The 19,642-nt window shown below is 56.6% G+C and overlaps 1 protein-coding gene across 4 annotated transcripts in view; it reads right to left on the reverse strand.

Moving 5' to 3' along the window:
- The window catches only part of CTBP2 (C-terminal binding protein 2), a 141,005-nt gene that overhangs the window by 97,241 nt on the left and 24,122 nt on the right, over positions 1-19,642 (reverse strand). The window contains exon 1 of one of the 4 annotated variants that reach the window (XM_036265880.1): positions 10,629-10,687. The exons of the other annotated variants lie outside the window; for them this stretch is intronic. The gene's annotated coding sequence lies outside the window, so the exon portion shown is untranslated. Of the gene's footprint in view, positions 1-10,628; positions 10,688-19,642 lie in introns of those variants that run through there. 4 annotated transcript variants of the gene reach the window in all.

Below are 19,642 nucleotides of genomic sequence, written 5' to 3' on the forward strand. Positions count from 1 at the left end.
CAGTCCTGTGACATCCTGCCGGGTTACGTAGCAAATCAGAGAGGAACCGCTAAACTGCCCCCCCCCCCCCCGCGTCCTTCTATTTAATGTGAGGAAGCAGAACCCTCGGGGCTCGGACACAAACCAGTTCATCCCTCACAGCCAGAGGTGAGCCAGCGGCAGGAATGGCTCTGAAGACCTACTCAGGAACAGGGTGGCGCCTCTGTAATCACAACTATCGTGTACCCAAGTTCAAGAAGGAATCTGCTCCCCTATACCACTTTACACCCCTAATTTTCCAGTTCAAGGAAAGGGGGCAGAGACATCCCAGCCTCTTAGTGCCAGGAAAGGAGGGATGGGCAGAGCCTCTCAGCAGTCCCAAGCCTCTGATAACACAACAGTTTTACATTAACTAAGCATCTACTATGGCCAATGAACCATCCTTCTGAAGTGATGAGAGCTTGCCCAGAAAACTCCTATGCACCCTTCAAAACCCATTAAGTATCTTCTGTAACACCTTCCCTGTTGAATGCCAGGCTGCTGTCTACCCAGCCCACCTCTAAGTTTCTAAAGGTTAAATGGAACACAGTAGGAGACCAAATATTTAACTAACTACATAATGGAATTTATGTTCCCTGATTAGTATGGCTGGTCTCAGCAGGCCATGGGCTTCCTTTTCCCTTCTATTTCTCATGCTTTCCACAGTCGACACTCCAATGTTTATGATTATGTATATATATGTAAGCAATGGGTTTTCAACTACTTAAGGATATTTCATACATATATAACGTGTCCTGATACGCTCGGAATATTCACTTCATACACATGTGAAGTAAAACGTAGCACTGCCTGTGATGTTACTTCGTCTTTTTAAACGAAGATCTGAAGACAAATGGATCTGTGAACTTCGACCTGATCTTCGCGGGGGGCAAAGTCTTACTCTGAGATGCTTCCCAGCAACATTCAGGAGCCCGGGCACAGACAACTGCCTGTGTAGAAGGCTTCATGGAGGAGGTGACCACTGATGGAATTTCAAGACGGAAACCTGAGAGCCTACGGAGAGACTGCCCAGGCCGGAGGCCGCTCCACCCTGAGCGTGCCCAGCCTCTTCAGGTAGACTGCCCAGGCCAACACCAACAGCTAGCTGGGTGGATGGAGAACACTGAAGGGCTCGGAGGCCGGATGAAGAGTGGCCGGGGTGGCTGGCGTTACCGAAGGGAGAGTCCTTATCAAGCCAGGAGGGCACACGCAGGCAGAGGGCTCAGAGACACCTGCTCTGCAGATGCTGAGGCCAGTGCCGTGTGGGACGGTCCCCCGTGGATCGCCGGGGGACATTTTCTTGGCAGGATTTCTCTCAGAACTTCAGGGCTACACAGCAAGACGCAGAAATAGCTCAGCTGATTAAAATCATCACTGCTCCTCAGCCAGGAGCCGAGTGGGCTGTTCCGAGTGGCCCGGCCCCGCCGACACGTGCGCTCAGCTCCAAGTGGACTCGGCTGCTTCTGGCCAAGGAGGAGAAGGACCCCTATTCTGGGCCCGTACTACCAACCTGGGTGTATCTGGTAAATATCACTTGGCAAATGTGTCCTGCCCATACGTGACGACAATGAGGGGTGCACACCCCAACTCCCAAAACCCCTGACAGGAGAGGAGCAGCGGTACCCAGAGCCTGGAGGAGCCGGAGCCGGGCTCGGGTCTACATCCAGGAAGTAACTCAGGACATGCTGCCTGAGGGCCCCTCCGCCGGGACTGTCCGTTTCTTCCTGTACTAAGCTGGGCATATGAAAATCACATTTTAGGTGCGTAAGTTAGTCTACTTTTCTGAAATCGAGTAAGATGAGCCCCTGGAAGATCTGTGAAGAGCCTAAGAGGGTCCTGCCCACACGTGAACTTCAGCGTGCTCTTGGAACTGCGCCTGTGCCCTGGGTGGCAGGCAGGCCCTGCTGCGGGCGCGGCTGCTGTGCGTGACGAGTGTTTCCAAGGCAGTTTCCTGCGCCTGAGCCCGAGGGCCAGCTCCTTCCACCACCCAGGGCCCCCTGAACCCGCCTGGCTCCCCGCGCGCTGACGCACCCGTGGGCAATGTAGGGTTTAAAACGCCACCTGCCCCCCTGACCGTTTGAGCCCAGTGGTTAGAGCGTCGGCCCGCCAACCAAGGGCTGTGGGTTTGATTCTCGTTCAAGGGTCTGTACCTGGGTTTCAGGTTCGATCCCCAGCCCTCGTCGGGTCGTGCCGGAGACAACCAATCGATGTGTCTCTCACGTCAACGCCCCCCCCCCCCACTCTATCTGAAAATGAACAGAAAAATAACCTTGGGTGAGGATTAACAAAAATAAAGAAACAAACACAAAAAAGTAAATAAAATGCCACCCGTGTCATCGCGGGCAGAGGGGACTGCCTGACCCACTGCATTCAAGCGGAGCGCCCCTGCCCCTCACCTCCAGGTTTGGCGAGGCCATTCGAGAGGAGACAAGGGCCTCCACGGGGCCCATGTGGCAGAGCAGGAGGCCCGGGCTCCGGAGAGCACCAGCCTCATCTGGAGCCTGCTTGAGGCTTCCACAGGTCTTAGAGAGTAATCCGCAAAATCACCCTAGGAAATCCCAAATCCACCGCAGTGAAGGGCTCCCGGGGAGGGATGGAGCATCGGCAGACTCAGCAGGAGCCACACAGAAGAAAGGAAGGCTCCGGGGGTCACGCTGACCAACTCCCCGGGACGCCGCGCTCTCCCAGGTGGAGCAGACAGCATCCCCAGGTGAGTATCACAGGGGGCAGGGCCCTTCCAAAGAGATAAGCCCCAGGCTTGCAAACAGCAGGTCCTCGGTGAAGGCGAGTCATCATGGGACGTGACACACAACTGCAGGACCAGGTCATCCTTCTCAGAACCACACCCGTCTCTGCCCAAATCCTGGGATGAGTGGTGCGTATTTGGCATAAATGTCCAATACTCCTGACCAGGTCACCGAGCTGAGCGACACGCTCCCTCCGCCCAGGAAGGGTGGCCTCGCCCTTGCCTCAGTGAGTCCTGCGTGCAGGAAGGGCACAAGGGGCACAGGAAGAACCTTCTAGAACCCAGCCTACTCCCTTACGAGTGCCCTCGGCACAGACGCTGCTGCAGGCCCTCCCGAGAGGCACCTGTCATCACACGTGCTGCGAAGCCCTGCTAGCAGGAGGCACACACGGGTCCCTCAGGCCAGGGCCACCCAGCCCTCAGGAGGGACCCACAAAAACAAAGCCCGAGCCACAGCTCCAGAGAAGGTTCACCCCACGCTGCTGAGCCGCCCCGGAGCCCCGACATGACCTGGAGACTCCTACACGTCGGTCTCCACACAGGCCCCAGGTCCATCTGCTCACCCCTCCTGCCAGACACCAGGCCGACAGCACTGTTTTGGGTGCTTGATGCGAGAGGCAGAGGGCCCTGGGTGACAGGACCAGACAGGGATGTGAGGGCACAGGAAGTGGGCACCGGGGGTTTTCCCACGCACGCACAGCAGGTCCTCACAACGGTCCCAAGTTCAAGGATGGCGGGTGGAAACCAGAAGTTCGCGGAGAAACCCAATGCCCTTCCCTGAAAACCGACCTGCCTGCGTCAGCAAGAAGTCCGGCCAGACAGACAGACATCTGCACAGACAGAGCGCGGCGGACATGTGCTCAAGGCAGCGGCAGCACAGGAGGGTATCTCCCGGGGCACCAAGAGCAGCCCGGGCCCCTGATGCTAAATGACAAGGGAAGGGCTCTCAGCTCCCCGTGTTCCCCACTCCCCCCCGCTCACCAGCCCTGGGTCAGCCTGGCACCCTGAGCAGCGCCCTCACGGGGAGGGTAACCTTCACCTCCTGAGCTCCGCTCCCACCCCCGTCTGCCCTGACTTCAGAGTCACTGTGCGGAAGGGCGATGCCAGCGACCCCCAACAAGAAGTGGGATGGCATCGGGGCTGGGCAGGGAGAGGTGCTCTGCAAGCTTGGGGACTGCTGGGGGCATCTGTGAGCAACAAGCGGGGGGGGGGGGGGCTGGCAGCTGCTGCACAGACCATTCCCCACCTGTCCGAGCGCTGAGCACACTGGGCAGCAGGTCAGATCTTAACCTCTCAGCAGGACCTCAGGTCCTGCAACCGCACAGGCCCGATCACCGGGGACGGCGCCCCCACTCGCTCCCATGTTACGTAAGCAACCGCCCGGCCTGTGATTATTAACTCGCCCCAGAAGGGCCCAGCCCCCCAGGCAGGAAGCAGTGTGGAAAGCTGGTTCGGCTGTCACGTGAAAAAAATCAAGGAGCCCGTGTCTGCCAAGGAGTGAGCTGCCCCCTGCGCGCTGGACAGAGCTGACTCAGTGCGATCCAAGGTCCTCACCTTGCTGCGGCCAGGCTGTCCCTTCCGGGGTTCAGCTCCACTTCCTGCTGCCTAACAACAAACACACCACGTTCATCAGCTTAGAAACAGTTGTCCTTTATTCCGGGGGGGGAACCACCACCCTGAAAGCTCATTCCCTCCATGGCCATACAGCCCACGTTGGCGTCGAGACCCTTCGGGTCAAAGCAACACGTCATTACCACCCCCCCCAGACTCCCACCTCCACCCCCTGGCCGAGAGTTTCAACTTCAGTAAGAAGAATGCCCCCCAGGAAGAGACCGTGCATACATGGTCTCGGGACGGAGCATGTTTATGGAAATTTTGTAATATTAATTATGTTCAGCTGGCTTTAAGTTTTAAAAATGTGAAAAGACCCAACAGCCAGGATTTTAGAACCCTTGTCTTAAAATATAGGGACAGCGAGTGGAAAACGGTAAAGGAAGTCTTGGAACTCTGCCACTTTTTTAAAGAAAAACAAAACAGGCTATTTTCTGTGTTGTCCCAGATGAAGTCCATTAACTTGTCCTCTGCTCCATCTCTCAGCCTGTCCCTCTGCCCCAGAAAGCTGGGAGGTGAGCAGGGGCGGCCGAGCCTGGAAGCATCGGGGCCGCGGGTGAACCGTTCTGAGTGGCTCCAGCAAAGGAGAAATAAACAAGACACGAGGATGCCAGATTGGGGGGCGGAGGGGGCTTGGAAAGGACTAGAAAAATAAACACAGAAGAAAATCAATAAATGGGTTCTGCTGATCAGGCCCGACACAGGCCAAGTTTTGAAAGAAAGCAGAAAAGAGGTTCCATGAGCAGCAACCCACACACACAACAACGTCATTTTGTGAATTCACGCTGTGTTCCCACACCCCGAATTGCCCAGCTGGCCGGGAAAGTGAAGGCAGCTGGTCTGAGCAGCCTGACCCTCGGCGCACAGAAGCCTGGCTGTGTCCCACGTGTCGGTAGACAAGCCAGGGAGCCACGCAGCTGCCCTGTTAACCCTGCCGAGGCCGGAGGCGCGAGAGTCCTCGCCCGGGGGCCAGGCCCCCGTGAAATCAGCCCGGCTCAGAGGGAAGCCTGGCGGCCGGACAGGCCCTGCGACAGAGACACAGGTGTAAACTCACGTCACAACTCAGACACTGCAGGTGTCTCCTCAGGGGCCTCCCTGTTTCCGAACAGCAGCCAATCACCTCTGTGAGCGCCCCGAGTTTGCCAGGAGTGGAAGGAGAGAGGGGTGCGGCGACCACAGCCCCACTAACCATCAGGGCCTCTGGAAAGAGTGTGCTGGCCTGGGAGCCCCCTTTTCAAGAGGACGGTGCGGAGGGGTGCTTTCTGCCAGGTCCCCCATCGACACCCCGCTTGACAAGAATGGGGTTAGGCGGTAAGCAGAGGGACTCCCGATGCTCGGCACAGGGACACAAAAGCTCTGTGCGGACGACCTTGGAAATCAACCCCACGGATGACCGGAGTGATGAAGACTCGGAGTGGCGAAGGGGCACCTTTCCGGAAGATTCCATCCCCACCCCATTCCACCCCGAAGCAGAGTGAGAGGAGTGGTCAGTATTTACATAAAAAGAAACCAGGTAAGATGCCAAAGAAAAAGAAAATGGTTGGATAACTACCTCTCCTGATACACCACAGAGATGTATAGCTGTCCTGTTACACCATAGTATCTATTACGATACTGTATCTCAACAGATTGTGTTTTAAAAGAAAACTCAAAATCATTTATCAACGCAGGAAGAATACTTATAGGTTAAATGGAAAAACTAATACAAAATAATCCGAATCTTCCCTGGCCGATTTGGCTCTGTGGTTAGAGCGTCAGCCCACAGACCAAAAAGTCTCGGGTTCGATTCTGCTCAAGGGCACGGACCTCAGTTGCAGTTCAGCCCCAGTTCAGCCCCAGGCCTTGGTTGGGGTCATGAGGGAGGCAACCAATCGATGTTTTGTGTTCTCTCTCTCTCTCTCTCCCCCACTCTATCTGAAGATAAATGGAAAAATATCCTCAGGTGAGGATTTAAAAAAAAAATCCACATCTTATATAAATTTTAAACTATTCCTTAAGCAGTTCATTTCATTTTTTCTGATATATACACATACGCCCGAAACAAACTGCATCCAAAGTGTCACAAGTCTTTTCTCCATACTAAGATTAAAGGTGATTTTTTAAACTACGTCTTTCAGATCAGAAAAACTATTTGTTATTTTCATTTCCTTCATGTTTCCCTGTATGTCTCCATTTTCTGCGAAGAGACAGATTCACTACGACCTGGGAGATGCCCACACAGCGCAGCTCGGGGTGGTGGCGGGTGCCCTGCTGGGGTCCCAGCCCAGCCCCATGCAGCGGCTCCATCCAGATGCAGGTCCTAAAGCCCTCGCTGCACGGCCCAGGGGGGCTGAAGAAGGCGGGCATCCCCTCCCTCCCCGGGCGGCCGGGCCCACAGAAGGGGGTCCCTCCTGGGATCCCAATGTGCAGTCTGAATTCCAGTGCCACCGGCCTGGGACAGTGGGACGGGGCCGTGGGCACCCGTGCGGGGAGGCGGGGGATGGAGAGCATGGCATTTGGCAACGTGAGGGGGGGCGGGCTTCTGCGGAGCCTCCAGCCCAGGTCTTGGCCACGGATGAGGCTGCAGGAGGAGAGGGGAGAAGCCCTGTAAACACGCAGTAGGACTTCAGGTGAATCGTTACGCCGCGACGAGGGGTGAGCTTTAGGTATCAGCATAACTGACCGCTTGGCTCCGTGCAGAAGCCCGAGCAGGGCAGCGAGGCCGAGTCCGTGCGGGGCCTGGACGCGGCCCTGGGACCCTGCTCTGCCGGCCGGCCCTCACCCAGCCCGCGGTGCCCGACAGGGTCAGCTCGGCAGCGGTTCGGGCGGTCAGCCCCTGGCCACGGGGGCCGAGTCCGTCTTCCCCTCGGGGAATTGAGAGCAACTAATAGCGAAGATGATGAGAACGAGGCTGTGTGTGGCCTAGAAAAATCCCCTTGCCGTCAGTTTCGCTTCCTCGACCATGACCCAGGAGGTGCCCGCGAGTACCTCCTTGCGCCACCGTGGGACCTGCGTGCCGCGCTGCCTGGCACCCCAGACACCCCACAGCCCATCGCCCGACACGGCCAGGTGAATTCAGAACCCGGAATCCTGGGGGACAGCCCCGAGGGAAACGAGGTTTTGTTTCAAACTAAATCAAGACCCCGAAGCTCAAGGTCTGACATGAAGTGCGTGGCTGCCAACACATGGGGCTGAGGCTGTCCCTGAGACACAGGGACGAATTCACTGTGAAACCCCTTCGCAGGGCCGGGTCTGTTACAACAGCGCAGACGAAGGGCAAATACATCCGTGCCGAGCTCACGCGGGAGTCGCGGGTCCACAGGCATGTCCTGGAGGCGCAGCCGCTGCAGGAGAGCATCTCACAACCAGGTGAGACTCCAGCCAGTGTCTCATCCAGGAACGGGGAGACCGAGGCCCAGGCCCCCCACCCAGCTCAGTGGCAAAGGTCACAACCGTTTCGACCTGGTCCTTTCTACTCCCCACCCCAACACACAGTCGGAAACACTCCACAGTGGTGTGAACCCCCAACAAGCCCTTCTTGTCTGACCGAAGCCAGACCACCCCGTTACGATGGCCTTGGGCACTGACGCTGCCCACCGCCCTCACCCAGAAGTCCAGGGCACAGAGGGAAGAACCAAACGCCAGCCCAGGCACCCCCCAGGTCCCAGAAGCCCCGGCTGAACAGTCCGGATCTAGAGAAAGAGCCCAGGGTCCCTAAGGAGCAGGTAAACACTGTATTGATCGCAGGCATCCAGTCAGTAAGCCTGGGAATCCTGAACCAACTTCCACCCGTGCCCAAGCCCTCGGGGCATTTCATTAATTTTCAAAGTACAGACAAGTGTTTGGCAGAAATGTTCACAGGGGTCGTGGCTCACAGAGGCCGCCCTCGCCCATGCGGTGAAGGTGACAACCCACACACATGTACGTTCAGCACAGCGCAAAGGTGCTTCCCGGAGGAAGAACTGCCCCAGGTTTCAACCTGAAACTCGACGCTCGGCACTGGTCATGTCTCAGGAAGGCAGGCCGAACCCAGGGCTTGCTCCAGGAGCCAGGCTGGTGCAGCTGCACTTCCGAGGGACCCAGACCCACCCCCGTTCCGTTACAGCCTGACCACCGAACAGAACGGCGACTCTACTTCCTCCAGTGTCTGTCAGTAGGCACCGTGGGAAAACCACACTCAGACCAACAAAGCTCGCGAGGTGGAGGCTTTCTGCTCTTTTTCCCAACCAGCCGAGCTGATGTGGCACGCACTGCTCCGAAATCACCCCACGGACACTTGCTGAGAAGTGGGGAGAGCTAGGCGGAGGCCAGAGATGCCAGATTCCTCCGGACATCAAGCAAGGAGGGTCGCTTTCCCACTCCAGGCCTCCAGGACGGGTGTTCTCTCACCCCGAGTTCTGGGCTAAAACAGGGTCCAAAACTTAGGGGGGCTATTCCTCAGCAATAAAAAGGGACAAAGCAGCGATACCTGCAAAGACGTGACCGAGCCTCCAAGGGAATTGTCCTGACCGAAAAAGACTCCCTCCCAAAAGGCTACGTACCATCCAATTCCATTTATGTAACAGTCGTAACAAAGACAGGAAACAGATTAGTGGTTGTCGGGGTTAGGGACTGGGCCACCAGCTCTGGAACTTTCTCTGAGCAAGCTGGGTCCTGGAAGCTGGCCAGCTCTGTGTACACCCGTGTGTGTTGGCCACCTGAAGTGGGTGTGGCTACAGATGGCCAACAGTGGGTCTTGGGGTGACGGGACAGTCCTGTGTCTTGGCTGTGGTGGTGCATACGGGACCCACACACCATATAACTGCACAGAAGTAAACACACACCCAAGTGAATCCGTGCAACACGGGAAATCAGAGCATCAATGCCAATGTGCTGCCATGTCTCAATCGCTGGGGCGATTAGCTAAAGGGCATCACTTCCCTTACAACGACCCGCAATTCTATGCCCGATTCCAAAAAATTTCAATTACAAAAATGACAGGGAGGTTTGCCCCTTTTGGGGTTTATTTGGCTAGCATGGACCAATAAATAGGGCAACCCTTCCTTTAGGGGCCTGGTGCTCAGAACCCTGCTGCCACCAGATCCGCCTTCTCTGGCTGCCAGGGGCCCGGGGGCCTGTCCCTCCTCTCCAGAGGCCGAGCCCGGCGCCTGAACCCTGACCTTCACTGCACTGGGTACAGAAGTTGCTACGTCAGTTCTTTCCTGGGAATGGGCACCACGAGCTGGTTTCTGCTCCCAGCTGCTGCCAGACGGGGAAGTCTCCCCAGGGTCGCATCTGACCGAGGGCGCCTCCTCTCCCACCAGCCCCGGAGAAGAGAGAAAGCCAGGTCCCGGGGCGGGTCTGTGCGGGCAAGTGGGCACACTGGCACTGAACTCCAGGACTCCCGGACCCAGCCGGGCCAAATCGAAACTACAGGCAGCAGGCTGGAACAGGCCGAGGCCCTCCGGGCTGACGCACACACTCTGCTTGGGGCTGGCCACCGTCCAACACCCAGCTCCCTCCGAGAAGGTTCGGGAGTGTCCTAGCAGACCACCAGGGTCAGGCAAGCCTGCTTCCGGGGCTGACCCACAGCTAAGTCCTGCTCATCCAGCGGCCGGGGGACCCAGCCGGTGCCCTCGAACCCTTGTCAGCGTTTGTGATAAAACTTAATCGCACTGTATCAACCTGAAAATCCTTCTGTGGCTCTGTCTGTCCTCCGAGATCCCCTGTGGCCTCCCTTTTAAGGAGAGACATTGGCACAGCCCCCAGCTCTCCCCATAGCTCCCTGCTGAGTCAAAGAAGCCAAAAGAAGAAAATTACAGAAGCGTCTTCGCTATTTCTGCCTTTATTGTCTTCAGGGTCACCCGCTTCAATTCATTCGACAGGAGTCCTCCTTGATGGTTCCCGGTGACAATCACGAAAGTGCCTCCCTTCTCCCCAAAAGGTGCCATTAGGTACACGTGTGCAGACACAAACATATTTCAATAATAATACTTCTTTACCCCCGGATTCCATAAACCCTTCCATAGCCGTCGACGCAAAACAACGAAACTGCGTTCAGATCACCGGCAGTGCCCAGCTTCAAGGCTGAGAAAGAAAGAACAGTGGCTTCCACAGGAATAAAAATTACATTCTACATGAATTAAATATGTAATTTGATTAAACATGTTTATGTCTTTGCAATGACATTTAAAATAGAAGCAATCATTTTCTTTCTTAAAAGAAAAACTCTTTCAAACATAATTCGAAGCTGTCAAACCTATCTCGCGCGGCGGATCTTTTAAATGTCACCTACCTTCAAAAGGGGGTGGCAGCTTCCTCTTCAATATGCAATTCCAAGCAGTGCGTCTGAATCAAGCCCGCATGAAAATCCGCAGCTGGCATTTATCCTGAAGCACAGCCCTCTCCCCTTCCCCGGACGCTCTGCTCCGGAGCGCGGCGCCGGCCCATCTCTCCTGTGCACCCCAGAGCGGTGCGTCCCCCTGCGGCTGGCTGGCCGCGCACCACAGGGCCCAACACCAAGTCACACCCCTCGTGCCTTAAGGGGGCAAAGGTACCCCTGAGGACCCCTCCAGCGTCCCTCCCGGATACCCCGCGGAACTCAGCATAACCCGACTTCGGGGTAGCGCCACGGCCCAGCTGCAAGACCGCGTTCGATCAGATGCAAGGAAAACTCAGAACCCACTCTCCCAAGTCGATGACCTACATATTCAGTTGCTTATTCTCCGACTCGGTAGCAAACACGTGCTATATTTAAACACAGAGCACAGACATATCTTTCTTCTGAAACACTTAGATACAGATAAGCCTTACATTTCGGCCTTCCTCTCCTTCAGCTTAAGGGATGTAAGTAAGCCCTGTCGACACCCCGTTTGGGGAACTCTGAAGGGAACAGCATGGTCCACGTCTCCATCGTTGTACTGAGAAGGTACTAAGTGTCATTTCTGTAACAGGCCAACAGGAGTGGCACCCCACCAGAGCACCAGCAGAGGGAAGCCTGGTCCACCCTGCCTCCCCAAATCCAGGCAAACGGCAAGTTCTCAGCGAGAAAACGGCCTGAGTGAGTGCCTTGCCGTCTGTGAGGCACAGGTGACAAGCGCGTCACAGAGGAAGTATCCAAAGCAGGTGGAAATGCTTCCTAACTGCTGAACCCTGGGATTTGGGACCAACACCCATGTAACCTTGGAGCCAGCAGAGGTGATAGCGAAAGGCACAGAGACCTCTCAGGGTCTGTTCAGGGTGGGGGTGGGGGGGCTTTTCACTGCAATCTCGTTATGTTGCCCAAACTGGATCAAGCTAAGTGCCCCCACCCTGCCACCGATGTTGGAAAACGAAAACTAAAGTCCTCTAAAGAAGCCCCACAGAATTTTTACTTTTATTTATTTTTATTGACTTTTAGAGAGAGAGGAAGGGAGAAGGAGAGAGAGAAACATCGAGAGAGAACATCGACCGGCCGCCTCCTGTGATACCCCCCACTGGGGATGTGGCCCACAACCTGGGCATGTGCCCTGACCGGGGCGACCTCTTGGTGCAGGGGTCGATGATCCACCGCTGAGCCACACTGGCCGGACCCCACAGAATGTGTGTCCACACAGAAGATGTGCCCCATCCCTGCCCATCACAAGAGGTACCTTCCTCCCCGGACAGGAGCTGCCCTTGGGGGACATGGGGGCAGGGCAGGGCGAAGCCAGGTCCGTGCCGGCCCGACTCCAGGGGATCTTGGAAACAGACTGCAGTGGGCAGCCTGGGAGAAAGCCAGGGCAGGGGGACACAGTTCACAACCAAAGCCTGGGCCTGGGCCAGAGCTCGAGAACCTCAGCGGCACACACTCCCTGCCTTGTCCAACCATGTGACCTTGGGCAAGTCACTTCACCCCTCAGTCACCAACTTCACACAGGTGCAAGAGAGGAAGGAATGCCACCCAGAGGCACCACCCTTTTCCAGCTCAAGTTCTGATTCCGCTTAAACACAGGCAGTTGTGAGCCCGGCCGGTGTGGCTCAGTGGTTGAGCGTCGACCCTGCACCAAGAGGTCGCCGGTTCGATTCCCAGTCAGGGCACATGCCCAGGTTGTGGGCCCGACCCCCAGTGGGGGGCGTGCAGGAGGCAGCCAATCGATGTTCTCTCTCATCGATGTTTCTATCTCTCCCTCTCCCTTCCTCTCTCTCTAAAATCAATAAAGAAAAAAAAATCAATATATATTTTAAAAATATAACAATAAAAACAGGCCGTTGTGAGACCCAGCAAAGGCCATTCCCAAGTCACCAGGGCTCGAAACACATCAAGAATCAAGAGTGTGGACTTCCTCTTTCTCTCGCGGGGAGGTCGATTCCCGGCCGTGGGTGGCAAACTCCGCTCCCAGCATTTGGATGGGAAGGGCCGGTCAGCACCACTCAGGGGGCCAGGCCCCTGGACACAGCATCAGAAGCCTCTCCAGCCGGGGCGCGGGTGAGCAGGGTGTGGAGCGCGGCCTCTCAATAAGGGAGACGTGCTGCTCCTTCTTGGCCGCGCCGGCCCTTCCACGCGGCCTCTGCACCCCATCCCTCAGCCTGCGGAAGTGACCGGCCAAGTCCCCCTAAGTCAGCTCTCCGGGGCGCCAAGGCTGCTCTGAGCTGAGAAGACTTCCTTCTCTCTGCACCGTGGCCTCATATAGACACATCTACCTACGTATCTCCACATACGTGTGTACCCGTAACTCCAAGAGCTCGCGTGGGCTCCTGCCGGTCAACGTCAACATCCTGTTCTCAGCTGCCGTCTGTCCCCCCAGCCGTGCCCCCACGCACGCGGACACACGCGCACCTCTCTACGGCATCCACTCTGAAAACACACCAGCTCAGAGCCAGGTGCTACTGACAGGCCGATTTGCAGGTGAACGAAATCTTCGAGGAGCTCCCAAGAGGAACAGCCCAGACACCGCGTGCTGGAGGCAAGCCCCCACTCCGATGCCCAAGTCCAGTCCTGCCAAGCCCCCCAAGGCCTCCGGGTGCTCGGCCCCTCTGCCTTCTCCCACTTCCGCTCCCACAGCATGTTGCACCCCGCCCCCACCTCAGCTGCCCACCGCCACCACTGTCCTCTGGCCTGACCCCTGGGGTCCCTCGCCTCCAGGCAGAACCAACCAGACCCTGCGCTGCTCTTGCCCACCTGCACATCTGGAGGCCAGCAGGCAGTCCCTGGGCAGGAAGGAAACGCCAACCACTGTCTCCAAAACCCATCAGAAACCTGGCTGAGATCACGTCAGGGATTTCTGGGAAGAGAGATGGGCCTATCTAATCCAATCGGTCAATATCGATCGTCTGAGTCCTTGGGGTCTTTTAAACCCACCCCGAATCAAATGGTATCCTACAAGAGCTCCGCACAGAACTGTCCCCTGAACTGTCCCTCAACACTGGTCCTGGCGGAGGCCGCAGACTCAGCACCAGCAGCAGCGGTGGGGACCCAGGCCTGCCCCGTGTTCCCAGCATGGCCATCCACTGGATCATCTCTCTGTGGTCAGCAGGACCCACACTGTCTCCGTAAACTTGGAGAGCTGTTCAAAGTAGGCGTCTCCCCGGACACGCGCGGTCGCGGCATCTGCCTATCTGAGCGCCCCTGACCGTTCCCCAGTCTCGTCTCCCTACAGAGCCCTACTGTGTTGGCTCCTCAAAGCACCTACTCGGAAGAGGTGGGACAGGAAGCAGTGAGATGGAGCCCATGCTGGTGGCCGTATTAACCGTGTCTCCAAGAGCATCGGCCCTAGAGAGGCTTGGAGACGCTGCCAGCATCCCCAGACCGCTGGGCTGTGGGGTGGCCGGCACGCGGGGGCTGATGGGTAGGTAGCCGCCTAGAACACACGCTTAGCCAGCACCCTCACAGTGAAACTCAGAAATGCATGTGCTACTCCAGTTATCGGGGGTCCAAGAACCAGCCACTGTCAGTCACGAATACAGAAAGGTGGGCAGGTGGCAGGGAGGACCAGGGGCACACCAGGAAGCAAAGACACCCCCTTCCAGTGACACTGGGGAGGGAGGCAGGCGGGAGAGGGAGAGGCAGGGCCAGGAAAACCCAGTCATCGCTCTGGATGTCTAGGGAGAGCTGAGAAGCAGGCCCATCTGCACAGAGAGGGTGAACTCCACAGCCCACCCCAGCAGGAGCCAAGGGCAGGAGGGCGCCCCCACCCATCCCTACCCACCCCCACCCACCTCTCAAGCAGAAAGTCAACTGTCTGTTAAATGGTTTAAAATAATAGCTCCGTTTTCCATACATGATTGGTAGCAGTGTAAAATTTTATAGCTGCTTTATAAAACTAAACATACACCTAATTCTACGACTCAGCAATTCCACGTCTAGGAATTTATCCAAGAGAAATGAAAACATATGTCCATAAAAAGACATGTACAAGAATGGTTCACAGTAGTTGTATTCAGGAGCCGAGGGCTAGAAACAGCCCTTGTCCTTCCACAGGGGAGTCAACGCGGGGGTGATCGGATTCCCACAGTGGAGTACGACGCACCAAGGAAGAAGGACGAGCAATCAGTCCAGGCTAAACCACGGGGGACGGACACACACACACACACACACACAAACGTGCTGAATTTAAAAAGCGTTTGCATAAAGGTACAGATGGTGTAATATACATCTGTGTAATACTGCACACACACACACACACAGGCATGTGTATGTAGCATGTGTGTGTATGTATACTTTACATGATATTACCTTCTGGAACAGGTAACATCCATCATGTTGGGGTAAAAAGTGGTTGTCTAATGGGATCAGGATGATAGGAGTGGGTGCTGCCGGGAGAGGGCCACGGGGGGACTTTCTTCTCTGGATTATAGGGTGTTCTACATCTTCACAGGGATTTGGGGTGCACAGGTGTGAGCACTGGCCAACACAAGTTGCCTGGCATGCTTAGGATCTACACATTGAGTTTACCGCATGCCCCCACGCCAGCCCCTTGAACACCTGCCCCGTGCTGGACCTCGATGAAAAACAAAGCAAAGGGAACCACCACCATCACCTCCGGCTAAGGGGACACTTGCTGAAGGACGCAGGGGTGGAGCTGAGCGAGGCCTGAATGCAGCCGAAAAACGCTGCCAGGGAGAGATGGACCGATGGACACAGCGTTCGGTGTCAGGCCCGGGGTGGGTGTGCATGTCCACTATACAATCACGTCCACTCTGGGCACCTCTGCGCGGGTCAGTCCAGAGTCCTGCCTCGGAGAAGCTCCGCGAGGCAGGTGCCACCTCCCCAGCGCGCTGGGAGCCCGACACCCAGACAGAGCCGCCACTGAAACCCAAGTGCGGGCCACTCTTTCCGTGAACACCTGTGAGCCCGAGGAGGCCTAGGCCTCGTACAGGTGGGTGGTCACGCAGGCTCAGGACAGGAGGTCCCTGCACTGCGGGGTCAGGTCCCTGTGGGAACGGGCGCCGGGGCAGGCCCATCTGCACCGTGCGGGTTCCGGGGCTTTGAGGTGGCCGAAGAGAACCCGGGAGCAGCCCACTGGCTCCCGACCCTTCCTCTCCGCAACTTCAGGGGATGTGCAGCCTTTCGGCCACAACAGCTCCAAAGAGCACACCGATGACCACGGGTCCACTGGAAACGCACCACCGAATGCACGTGACTCCACGGGGCTGTGGTTCAGGCTGTGCCCCGTGCAAGTCAGACCTCTGCCCAAGCGGTTTCCCAGGGCGGGCCACACACGGGCCACACTCGGCGACCTGTCGCGTCACCCAAGAGGCGTTTAAAGTATTAAGTGTAGAAAACACATGCAGCCTCCCGGTTCGAATGGTGCGCGGACACTCGGGACGGTCCCCGCACCCACTCCCCTTCCATCACGACGCGCGGCCCGGCTGCGGGGAGGCCACGAGGGAGCGCTCGCCAGCGTCGCGGTGCCGGGAAGCAGGGCCGCAGGACCGCGCCTGAAGGCGCCCTCCAGCTCCCCGGTCTGGGCTCGTCCTGGGGAGCTCAGCCCGGGCCAGCCGCCACCCGGGACAGAAAGTAACAGGGCCTGCGGCCCAAACTGGAGGGACGCCCCGGGCATCGTCTCTCTCGGACCTACCTTATTTCAAATTCCACCTGTTAGTCCGGGTCCTCGGAAAAGGATCCGAGCCAAGAGAAGCTGTGCAAGAGACGCCACGGGGGTGGGAAGAGGGAGCCAGAGGGCGACCCGGCCAGGCTCCTGTAGGAGACACAGGAGGGGGTGGGCAGCAGGAACCTTTGCCTGCAGGGCAGTTCCAGGCGGCGGGGAATCCGTCCTTGGGCCGTCGATGGGCTGCGGGAAGGAGTTCCCAGTCTTGCAGGAGCAGCCCAGCACCCCCCGCAGGCTCAGGCCTGGGGAACGAGTCCTGGGTTCCAGGCTCAGACCAGGGCAGTGGGCCACCAGTCCATTCCACTCCCAGAAGATCCGAGGCACCTTTCACGGTGGACACGCCAGGCCAGGCCATGGCTACAAGTCCGCCACCAGAGCCACGCTTTTGAACTTCTCCAAAGCCTGAGTGACAATCAGACTTTCGGGGCCACCTGGTACCTCGCAGCCATTTGGGGGGATGTCATTTCACAGGTGTGAGGTAGGAAGCCCTGCAGGGATGTCCACCCAAACAGGGAGGGAAGGAGAGTGCATCTCCAGGACTCCGTGAGTACACAGACGAGTGGGTGGAGACGGGAAGGCCACGTGGCGGGGCTGGCGATTGAGAAGGGGCCACCTTCACACGTCAGCTAGCACCATGCAAAGCTACCTGCTTTAACAATCAAACCCCAAATGGAGGATCAGCTGAACACAACCCGAGTTTACCTCTGTATCATGAGAAGGTCGGTGCTCCTGACGAGTGGGCAGGTAGGCGACTCAGGGACCCGGGATGGTGGGCAATCTCTGGTGGACTCACTGAATACAGGTGCCAATCAAGGAAGAACCTGGTAGAACACACTTGTTTCTACCCACTTCTGCCAGGAAGGGACACCTATTCCCACAGAGTTGCATTGCGAGGACCTTCCTGGGCAGAGGTCTGGGTGGAGGCTGGACAGCCCCTCCAGCAGTAACACCCCCCCCCTACGGCGAAGGGGGGCGTGGCCTCTGGTGGACATCTGGGGGCTCTACCACAGGCACCTCCCGTCCTGGTCTGGGGCAGGCTTGTTTTGCTTGGAGGCAGCAGAGGCCTCCAGGTCTCTCTGAACACAGGAATCCAAGGTCATCTGACCAATGGACCGAATCTGAACACAGATGCCAACAGCTCTCAGAAATGCATCTCATTAACCTCTCCTGCTGCCCCAGAGCCGAGGCACTGAAGTGAAAGTCTGGTCGCAACTGGACTTTCCCTGAGCAACTTAAAAAGTTGAGCAACCATCCTCTTCTGGGGGAATGCCCAACTCTAAACGTTCGAGTTTGCAAAACGCTTCTGCGTCTAACAAGTCTGAGAGGCCATCACATCCCAGAATGACTGTATAAGCCACGAAGAAAACAAAGGAAAAGAAAAAACACTGTCACATGGCACACAATCAAGTTTACGATAACTCCATTCCAGAGATGTTAAAGTGCCGAAAACCCGTGAAATATGGCGCTCTTGTCGAAGTCTTCCAACAACAACGCAGAAATCGCCATTTCATACATGGGGAACTGCGGCCCAGGGCTGGGTGGCTTGCCAGAGGCCACCCAGATGGTGAGGGGCAGTGTTGGCAGAGGGGGTTTCTACCCGGCTTGACTTAGCACCCAGATCCGGGTCCAGATCCCAGCCCGTCCCCAAACTCTCAAAGACCACGCCGCTCTCCAGTGTCTTTCATGCAGACTCTGCTTCCCGCGGCAAGTCAAGAACCTTCACTGTAATATTCTTATAAACCCATTTGAATTAAGCAAACAAAACTTCACTGAAATATGGATTTTCATCTGCATAACACTTTACCAACAAATTCCACAACATGCAAGTGAGAACAGACGAGGCACTAAAATATCAAAACCAAGAATCGGATCGGGTAAACAGCAGAGTGCTGTTTCCACATCGCCCTAATGGATTTAGCTTCAATAAACAAATCAGCAAACACTCTGGAAACTTTAATGGTATGGTGCAAAATGATACTCTGAGTGACGGCCCCAGAAAATAAACTCTTTTTCAGCCGGTGACAGATACCAGAAAAAAGAAAAACCAGAAGGGGTCACTCCGTTCCAAGGGTTCGCTGTGGCCCACGGGTCTGAGCTTGGCCCCGAGCGCGCTCCCCGTATAAAGCTCCTTGGACTGTGAGTGAAACAATAAGAGGGGAACCGGCGGCCGGGGTCCTGCTCCAATTGCCAGGCACCCCGATACCAGGTGTCTGGTGTGTGCCAGTACGGGTACAGTATGTGGGTCAGCACCCACGACACACGACAGATTTCTGGTCCAGCTCATGCCCAGGGCAGCCTCCTGTCTTGGATAAAGAGATGGGTAATCTCAGTAGGAATAAAGCATCAAGGGCAGCCCACTGGGAGGTGGATGGGGATGGGGATGGGATACAAGGCAAGGTGGGCCCAGACTCCCCCAGAGCCTGCTCACCTGCCCGCCCACCCTCTATTGTCTCCATCTTATCATCACTCTGAAAGTGGTACCCAAGTTAAACCTCAACAGTGACTGACTCCCACTTTGTCCAACTACAGTGTGCACAGCCCTGGAGGCAGGGGAACGAGGCCACCTCTCCCAGGGGGTCTGGGTGTCACTGCATCTGAGCTCTGTGTTCGCTCATCTGAAAACAGGTGGTTGGTTGGAGGCTGAAATCCTCACACAACTGTACGCTGTGAATCATACAAAGACCAGGCGGATCTTCCAAACTGATGTTTCTATGTTGATAATAAACCAATTCTGAGTTGTTCAAACCCCAAAGCCCCCTAACTTCCTGAAAACACGAGCGTACCCATCGCTCCGGACCGCGAGCTCCCTGGGGACAGGGAAGCGCCTTGTTCTCAACATCCTTCTCCCGAGCGGAACACGCGCGCAGAAAGCGTGGGGACTGACGGAGTGTCTGGCAGACACGTCCTCACTTCCTGGCCCCACGCTTAGAGGTTTGTTTTTTTTTGTTTTTTTTTTGCACAGGCAATAAAGTTTGGTTAGTTCCAGACTTCGCCAGCAAGAAACCAAGACTACAGAGAAACAACGGCTCCACGTCAGATTTTGAAAGCATGTGGCCAGAGGGAGACATGCAAAGCCCTGGTCACTTCCCACCTGCACACCAAGGTGAGGGCCCCCAGTGGCCAGACCCTTCACCCGTTTTCATGCCACAGTCACTCCATCGAGGACTTGCCGTTACTCCCGAGTCACGGGTGGGGACGGAGCTCGGCCTCATGCCAGAGTCCACGGCAGGAGCAGCAGAGA

This window comes from Molossus molossus, unplaced genomic scaffold, assembly GCF_014108415.1.
Source record: "Molossus molossus isolate mMolMol1 unplaced genomic scaffold, mMolMol1.p scaffold_m16_p_17, whole genome shotgun sequence".
Classification (NCBI taxonomy): domain Eukaryota; kingdom Metazoa; phylum Chordata; class Mammalia; order Chiroptera; family Molossidae; genus Molossus; species Molossus molossus.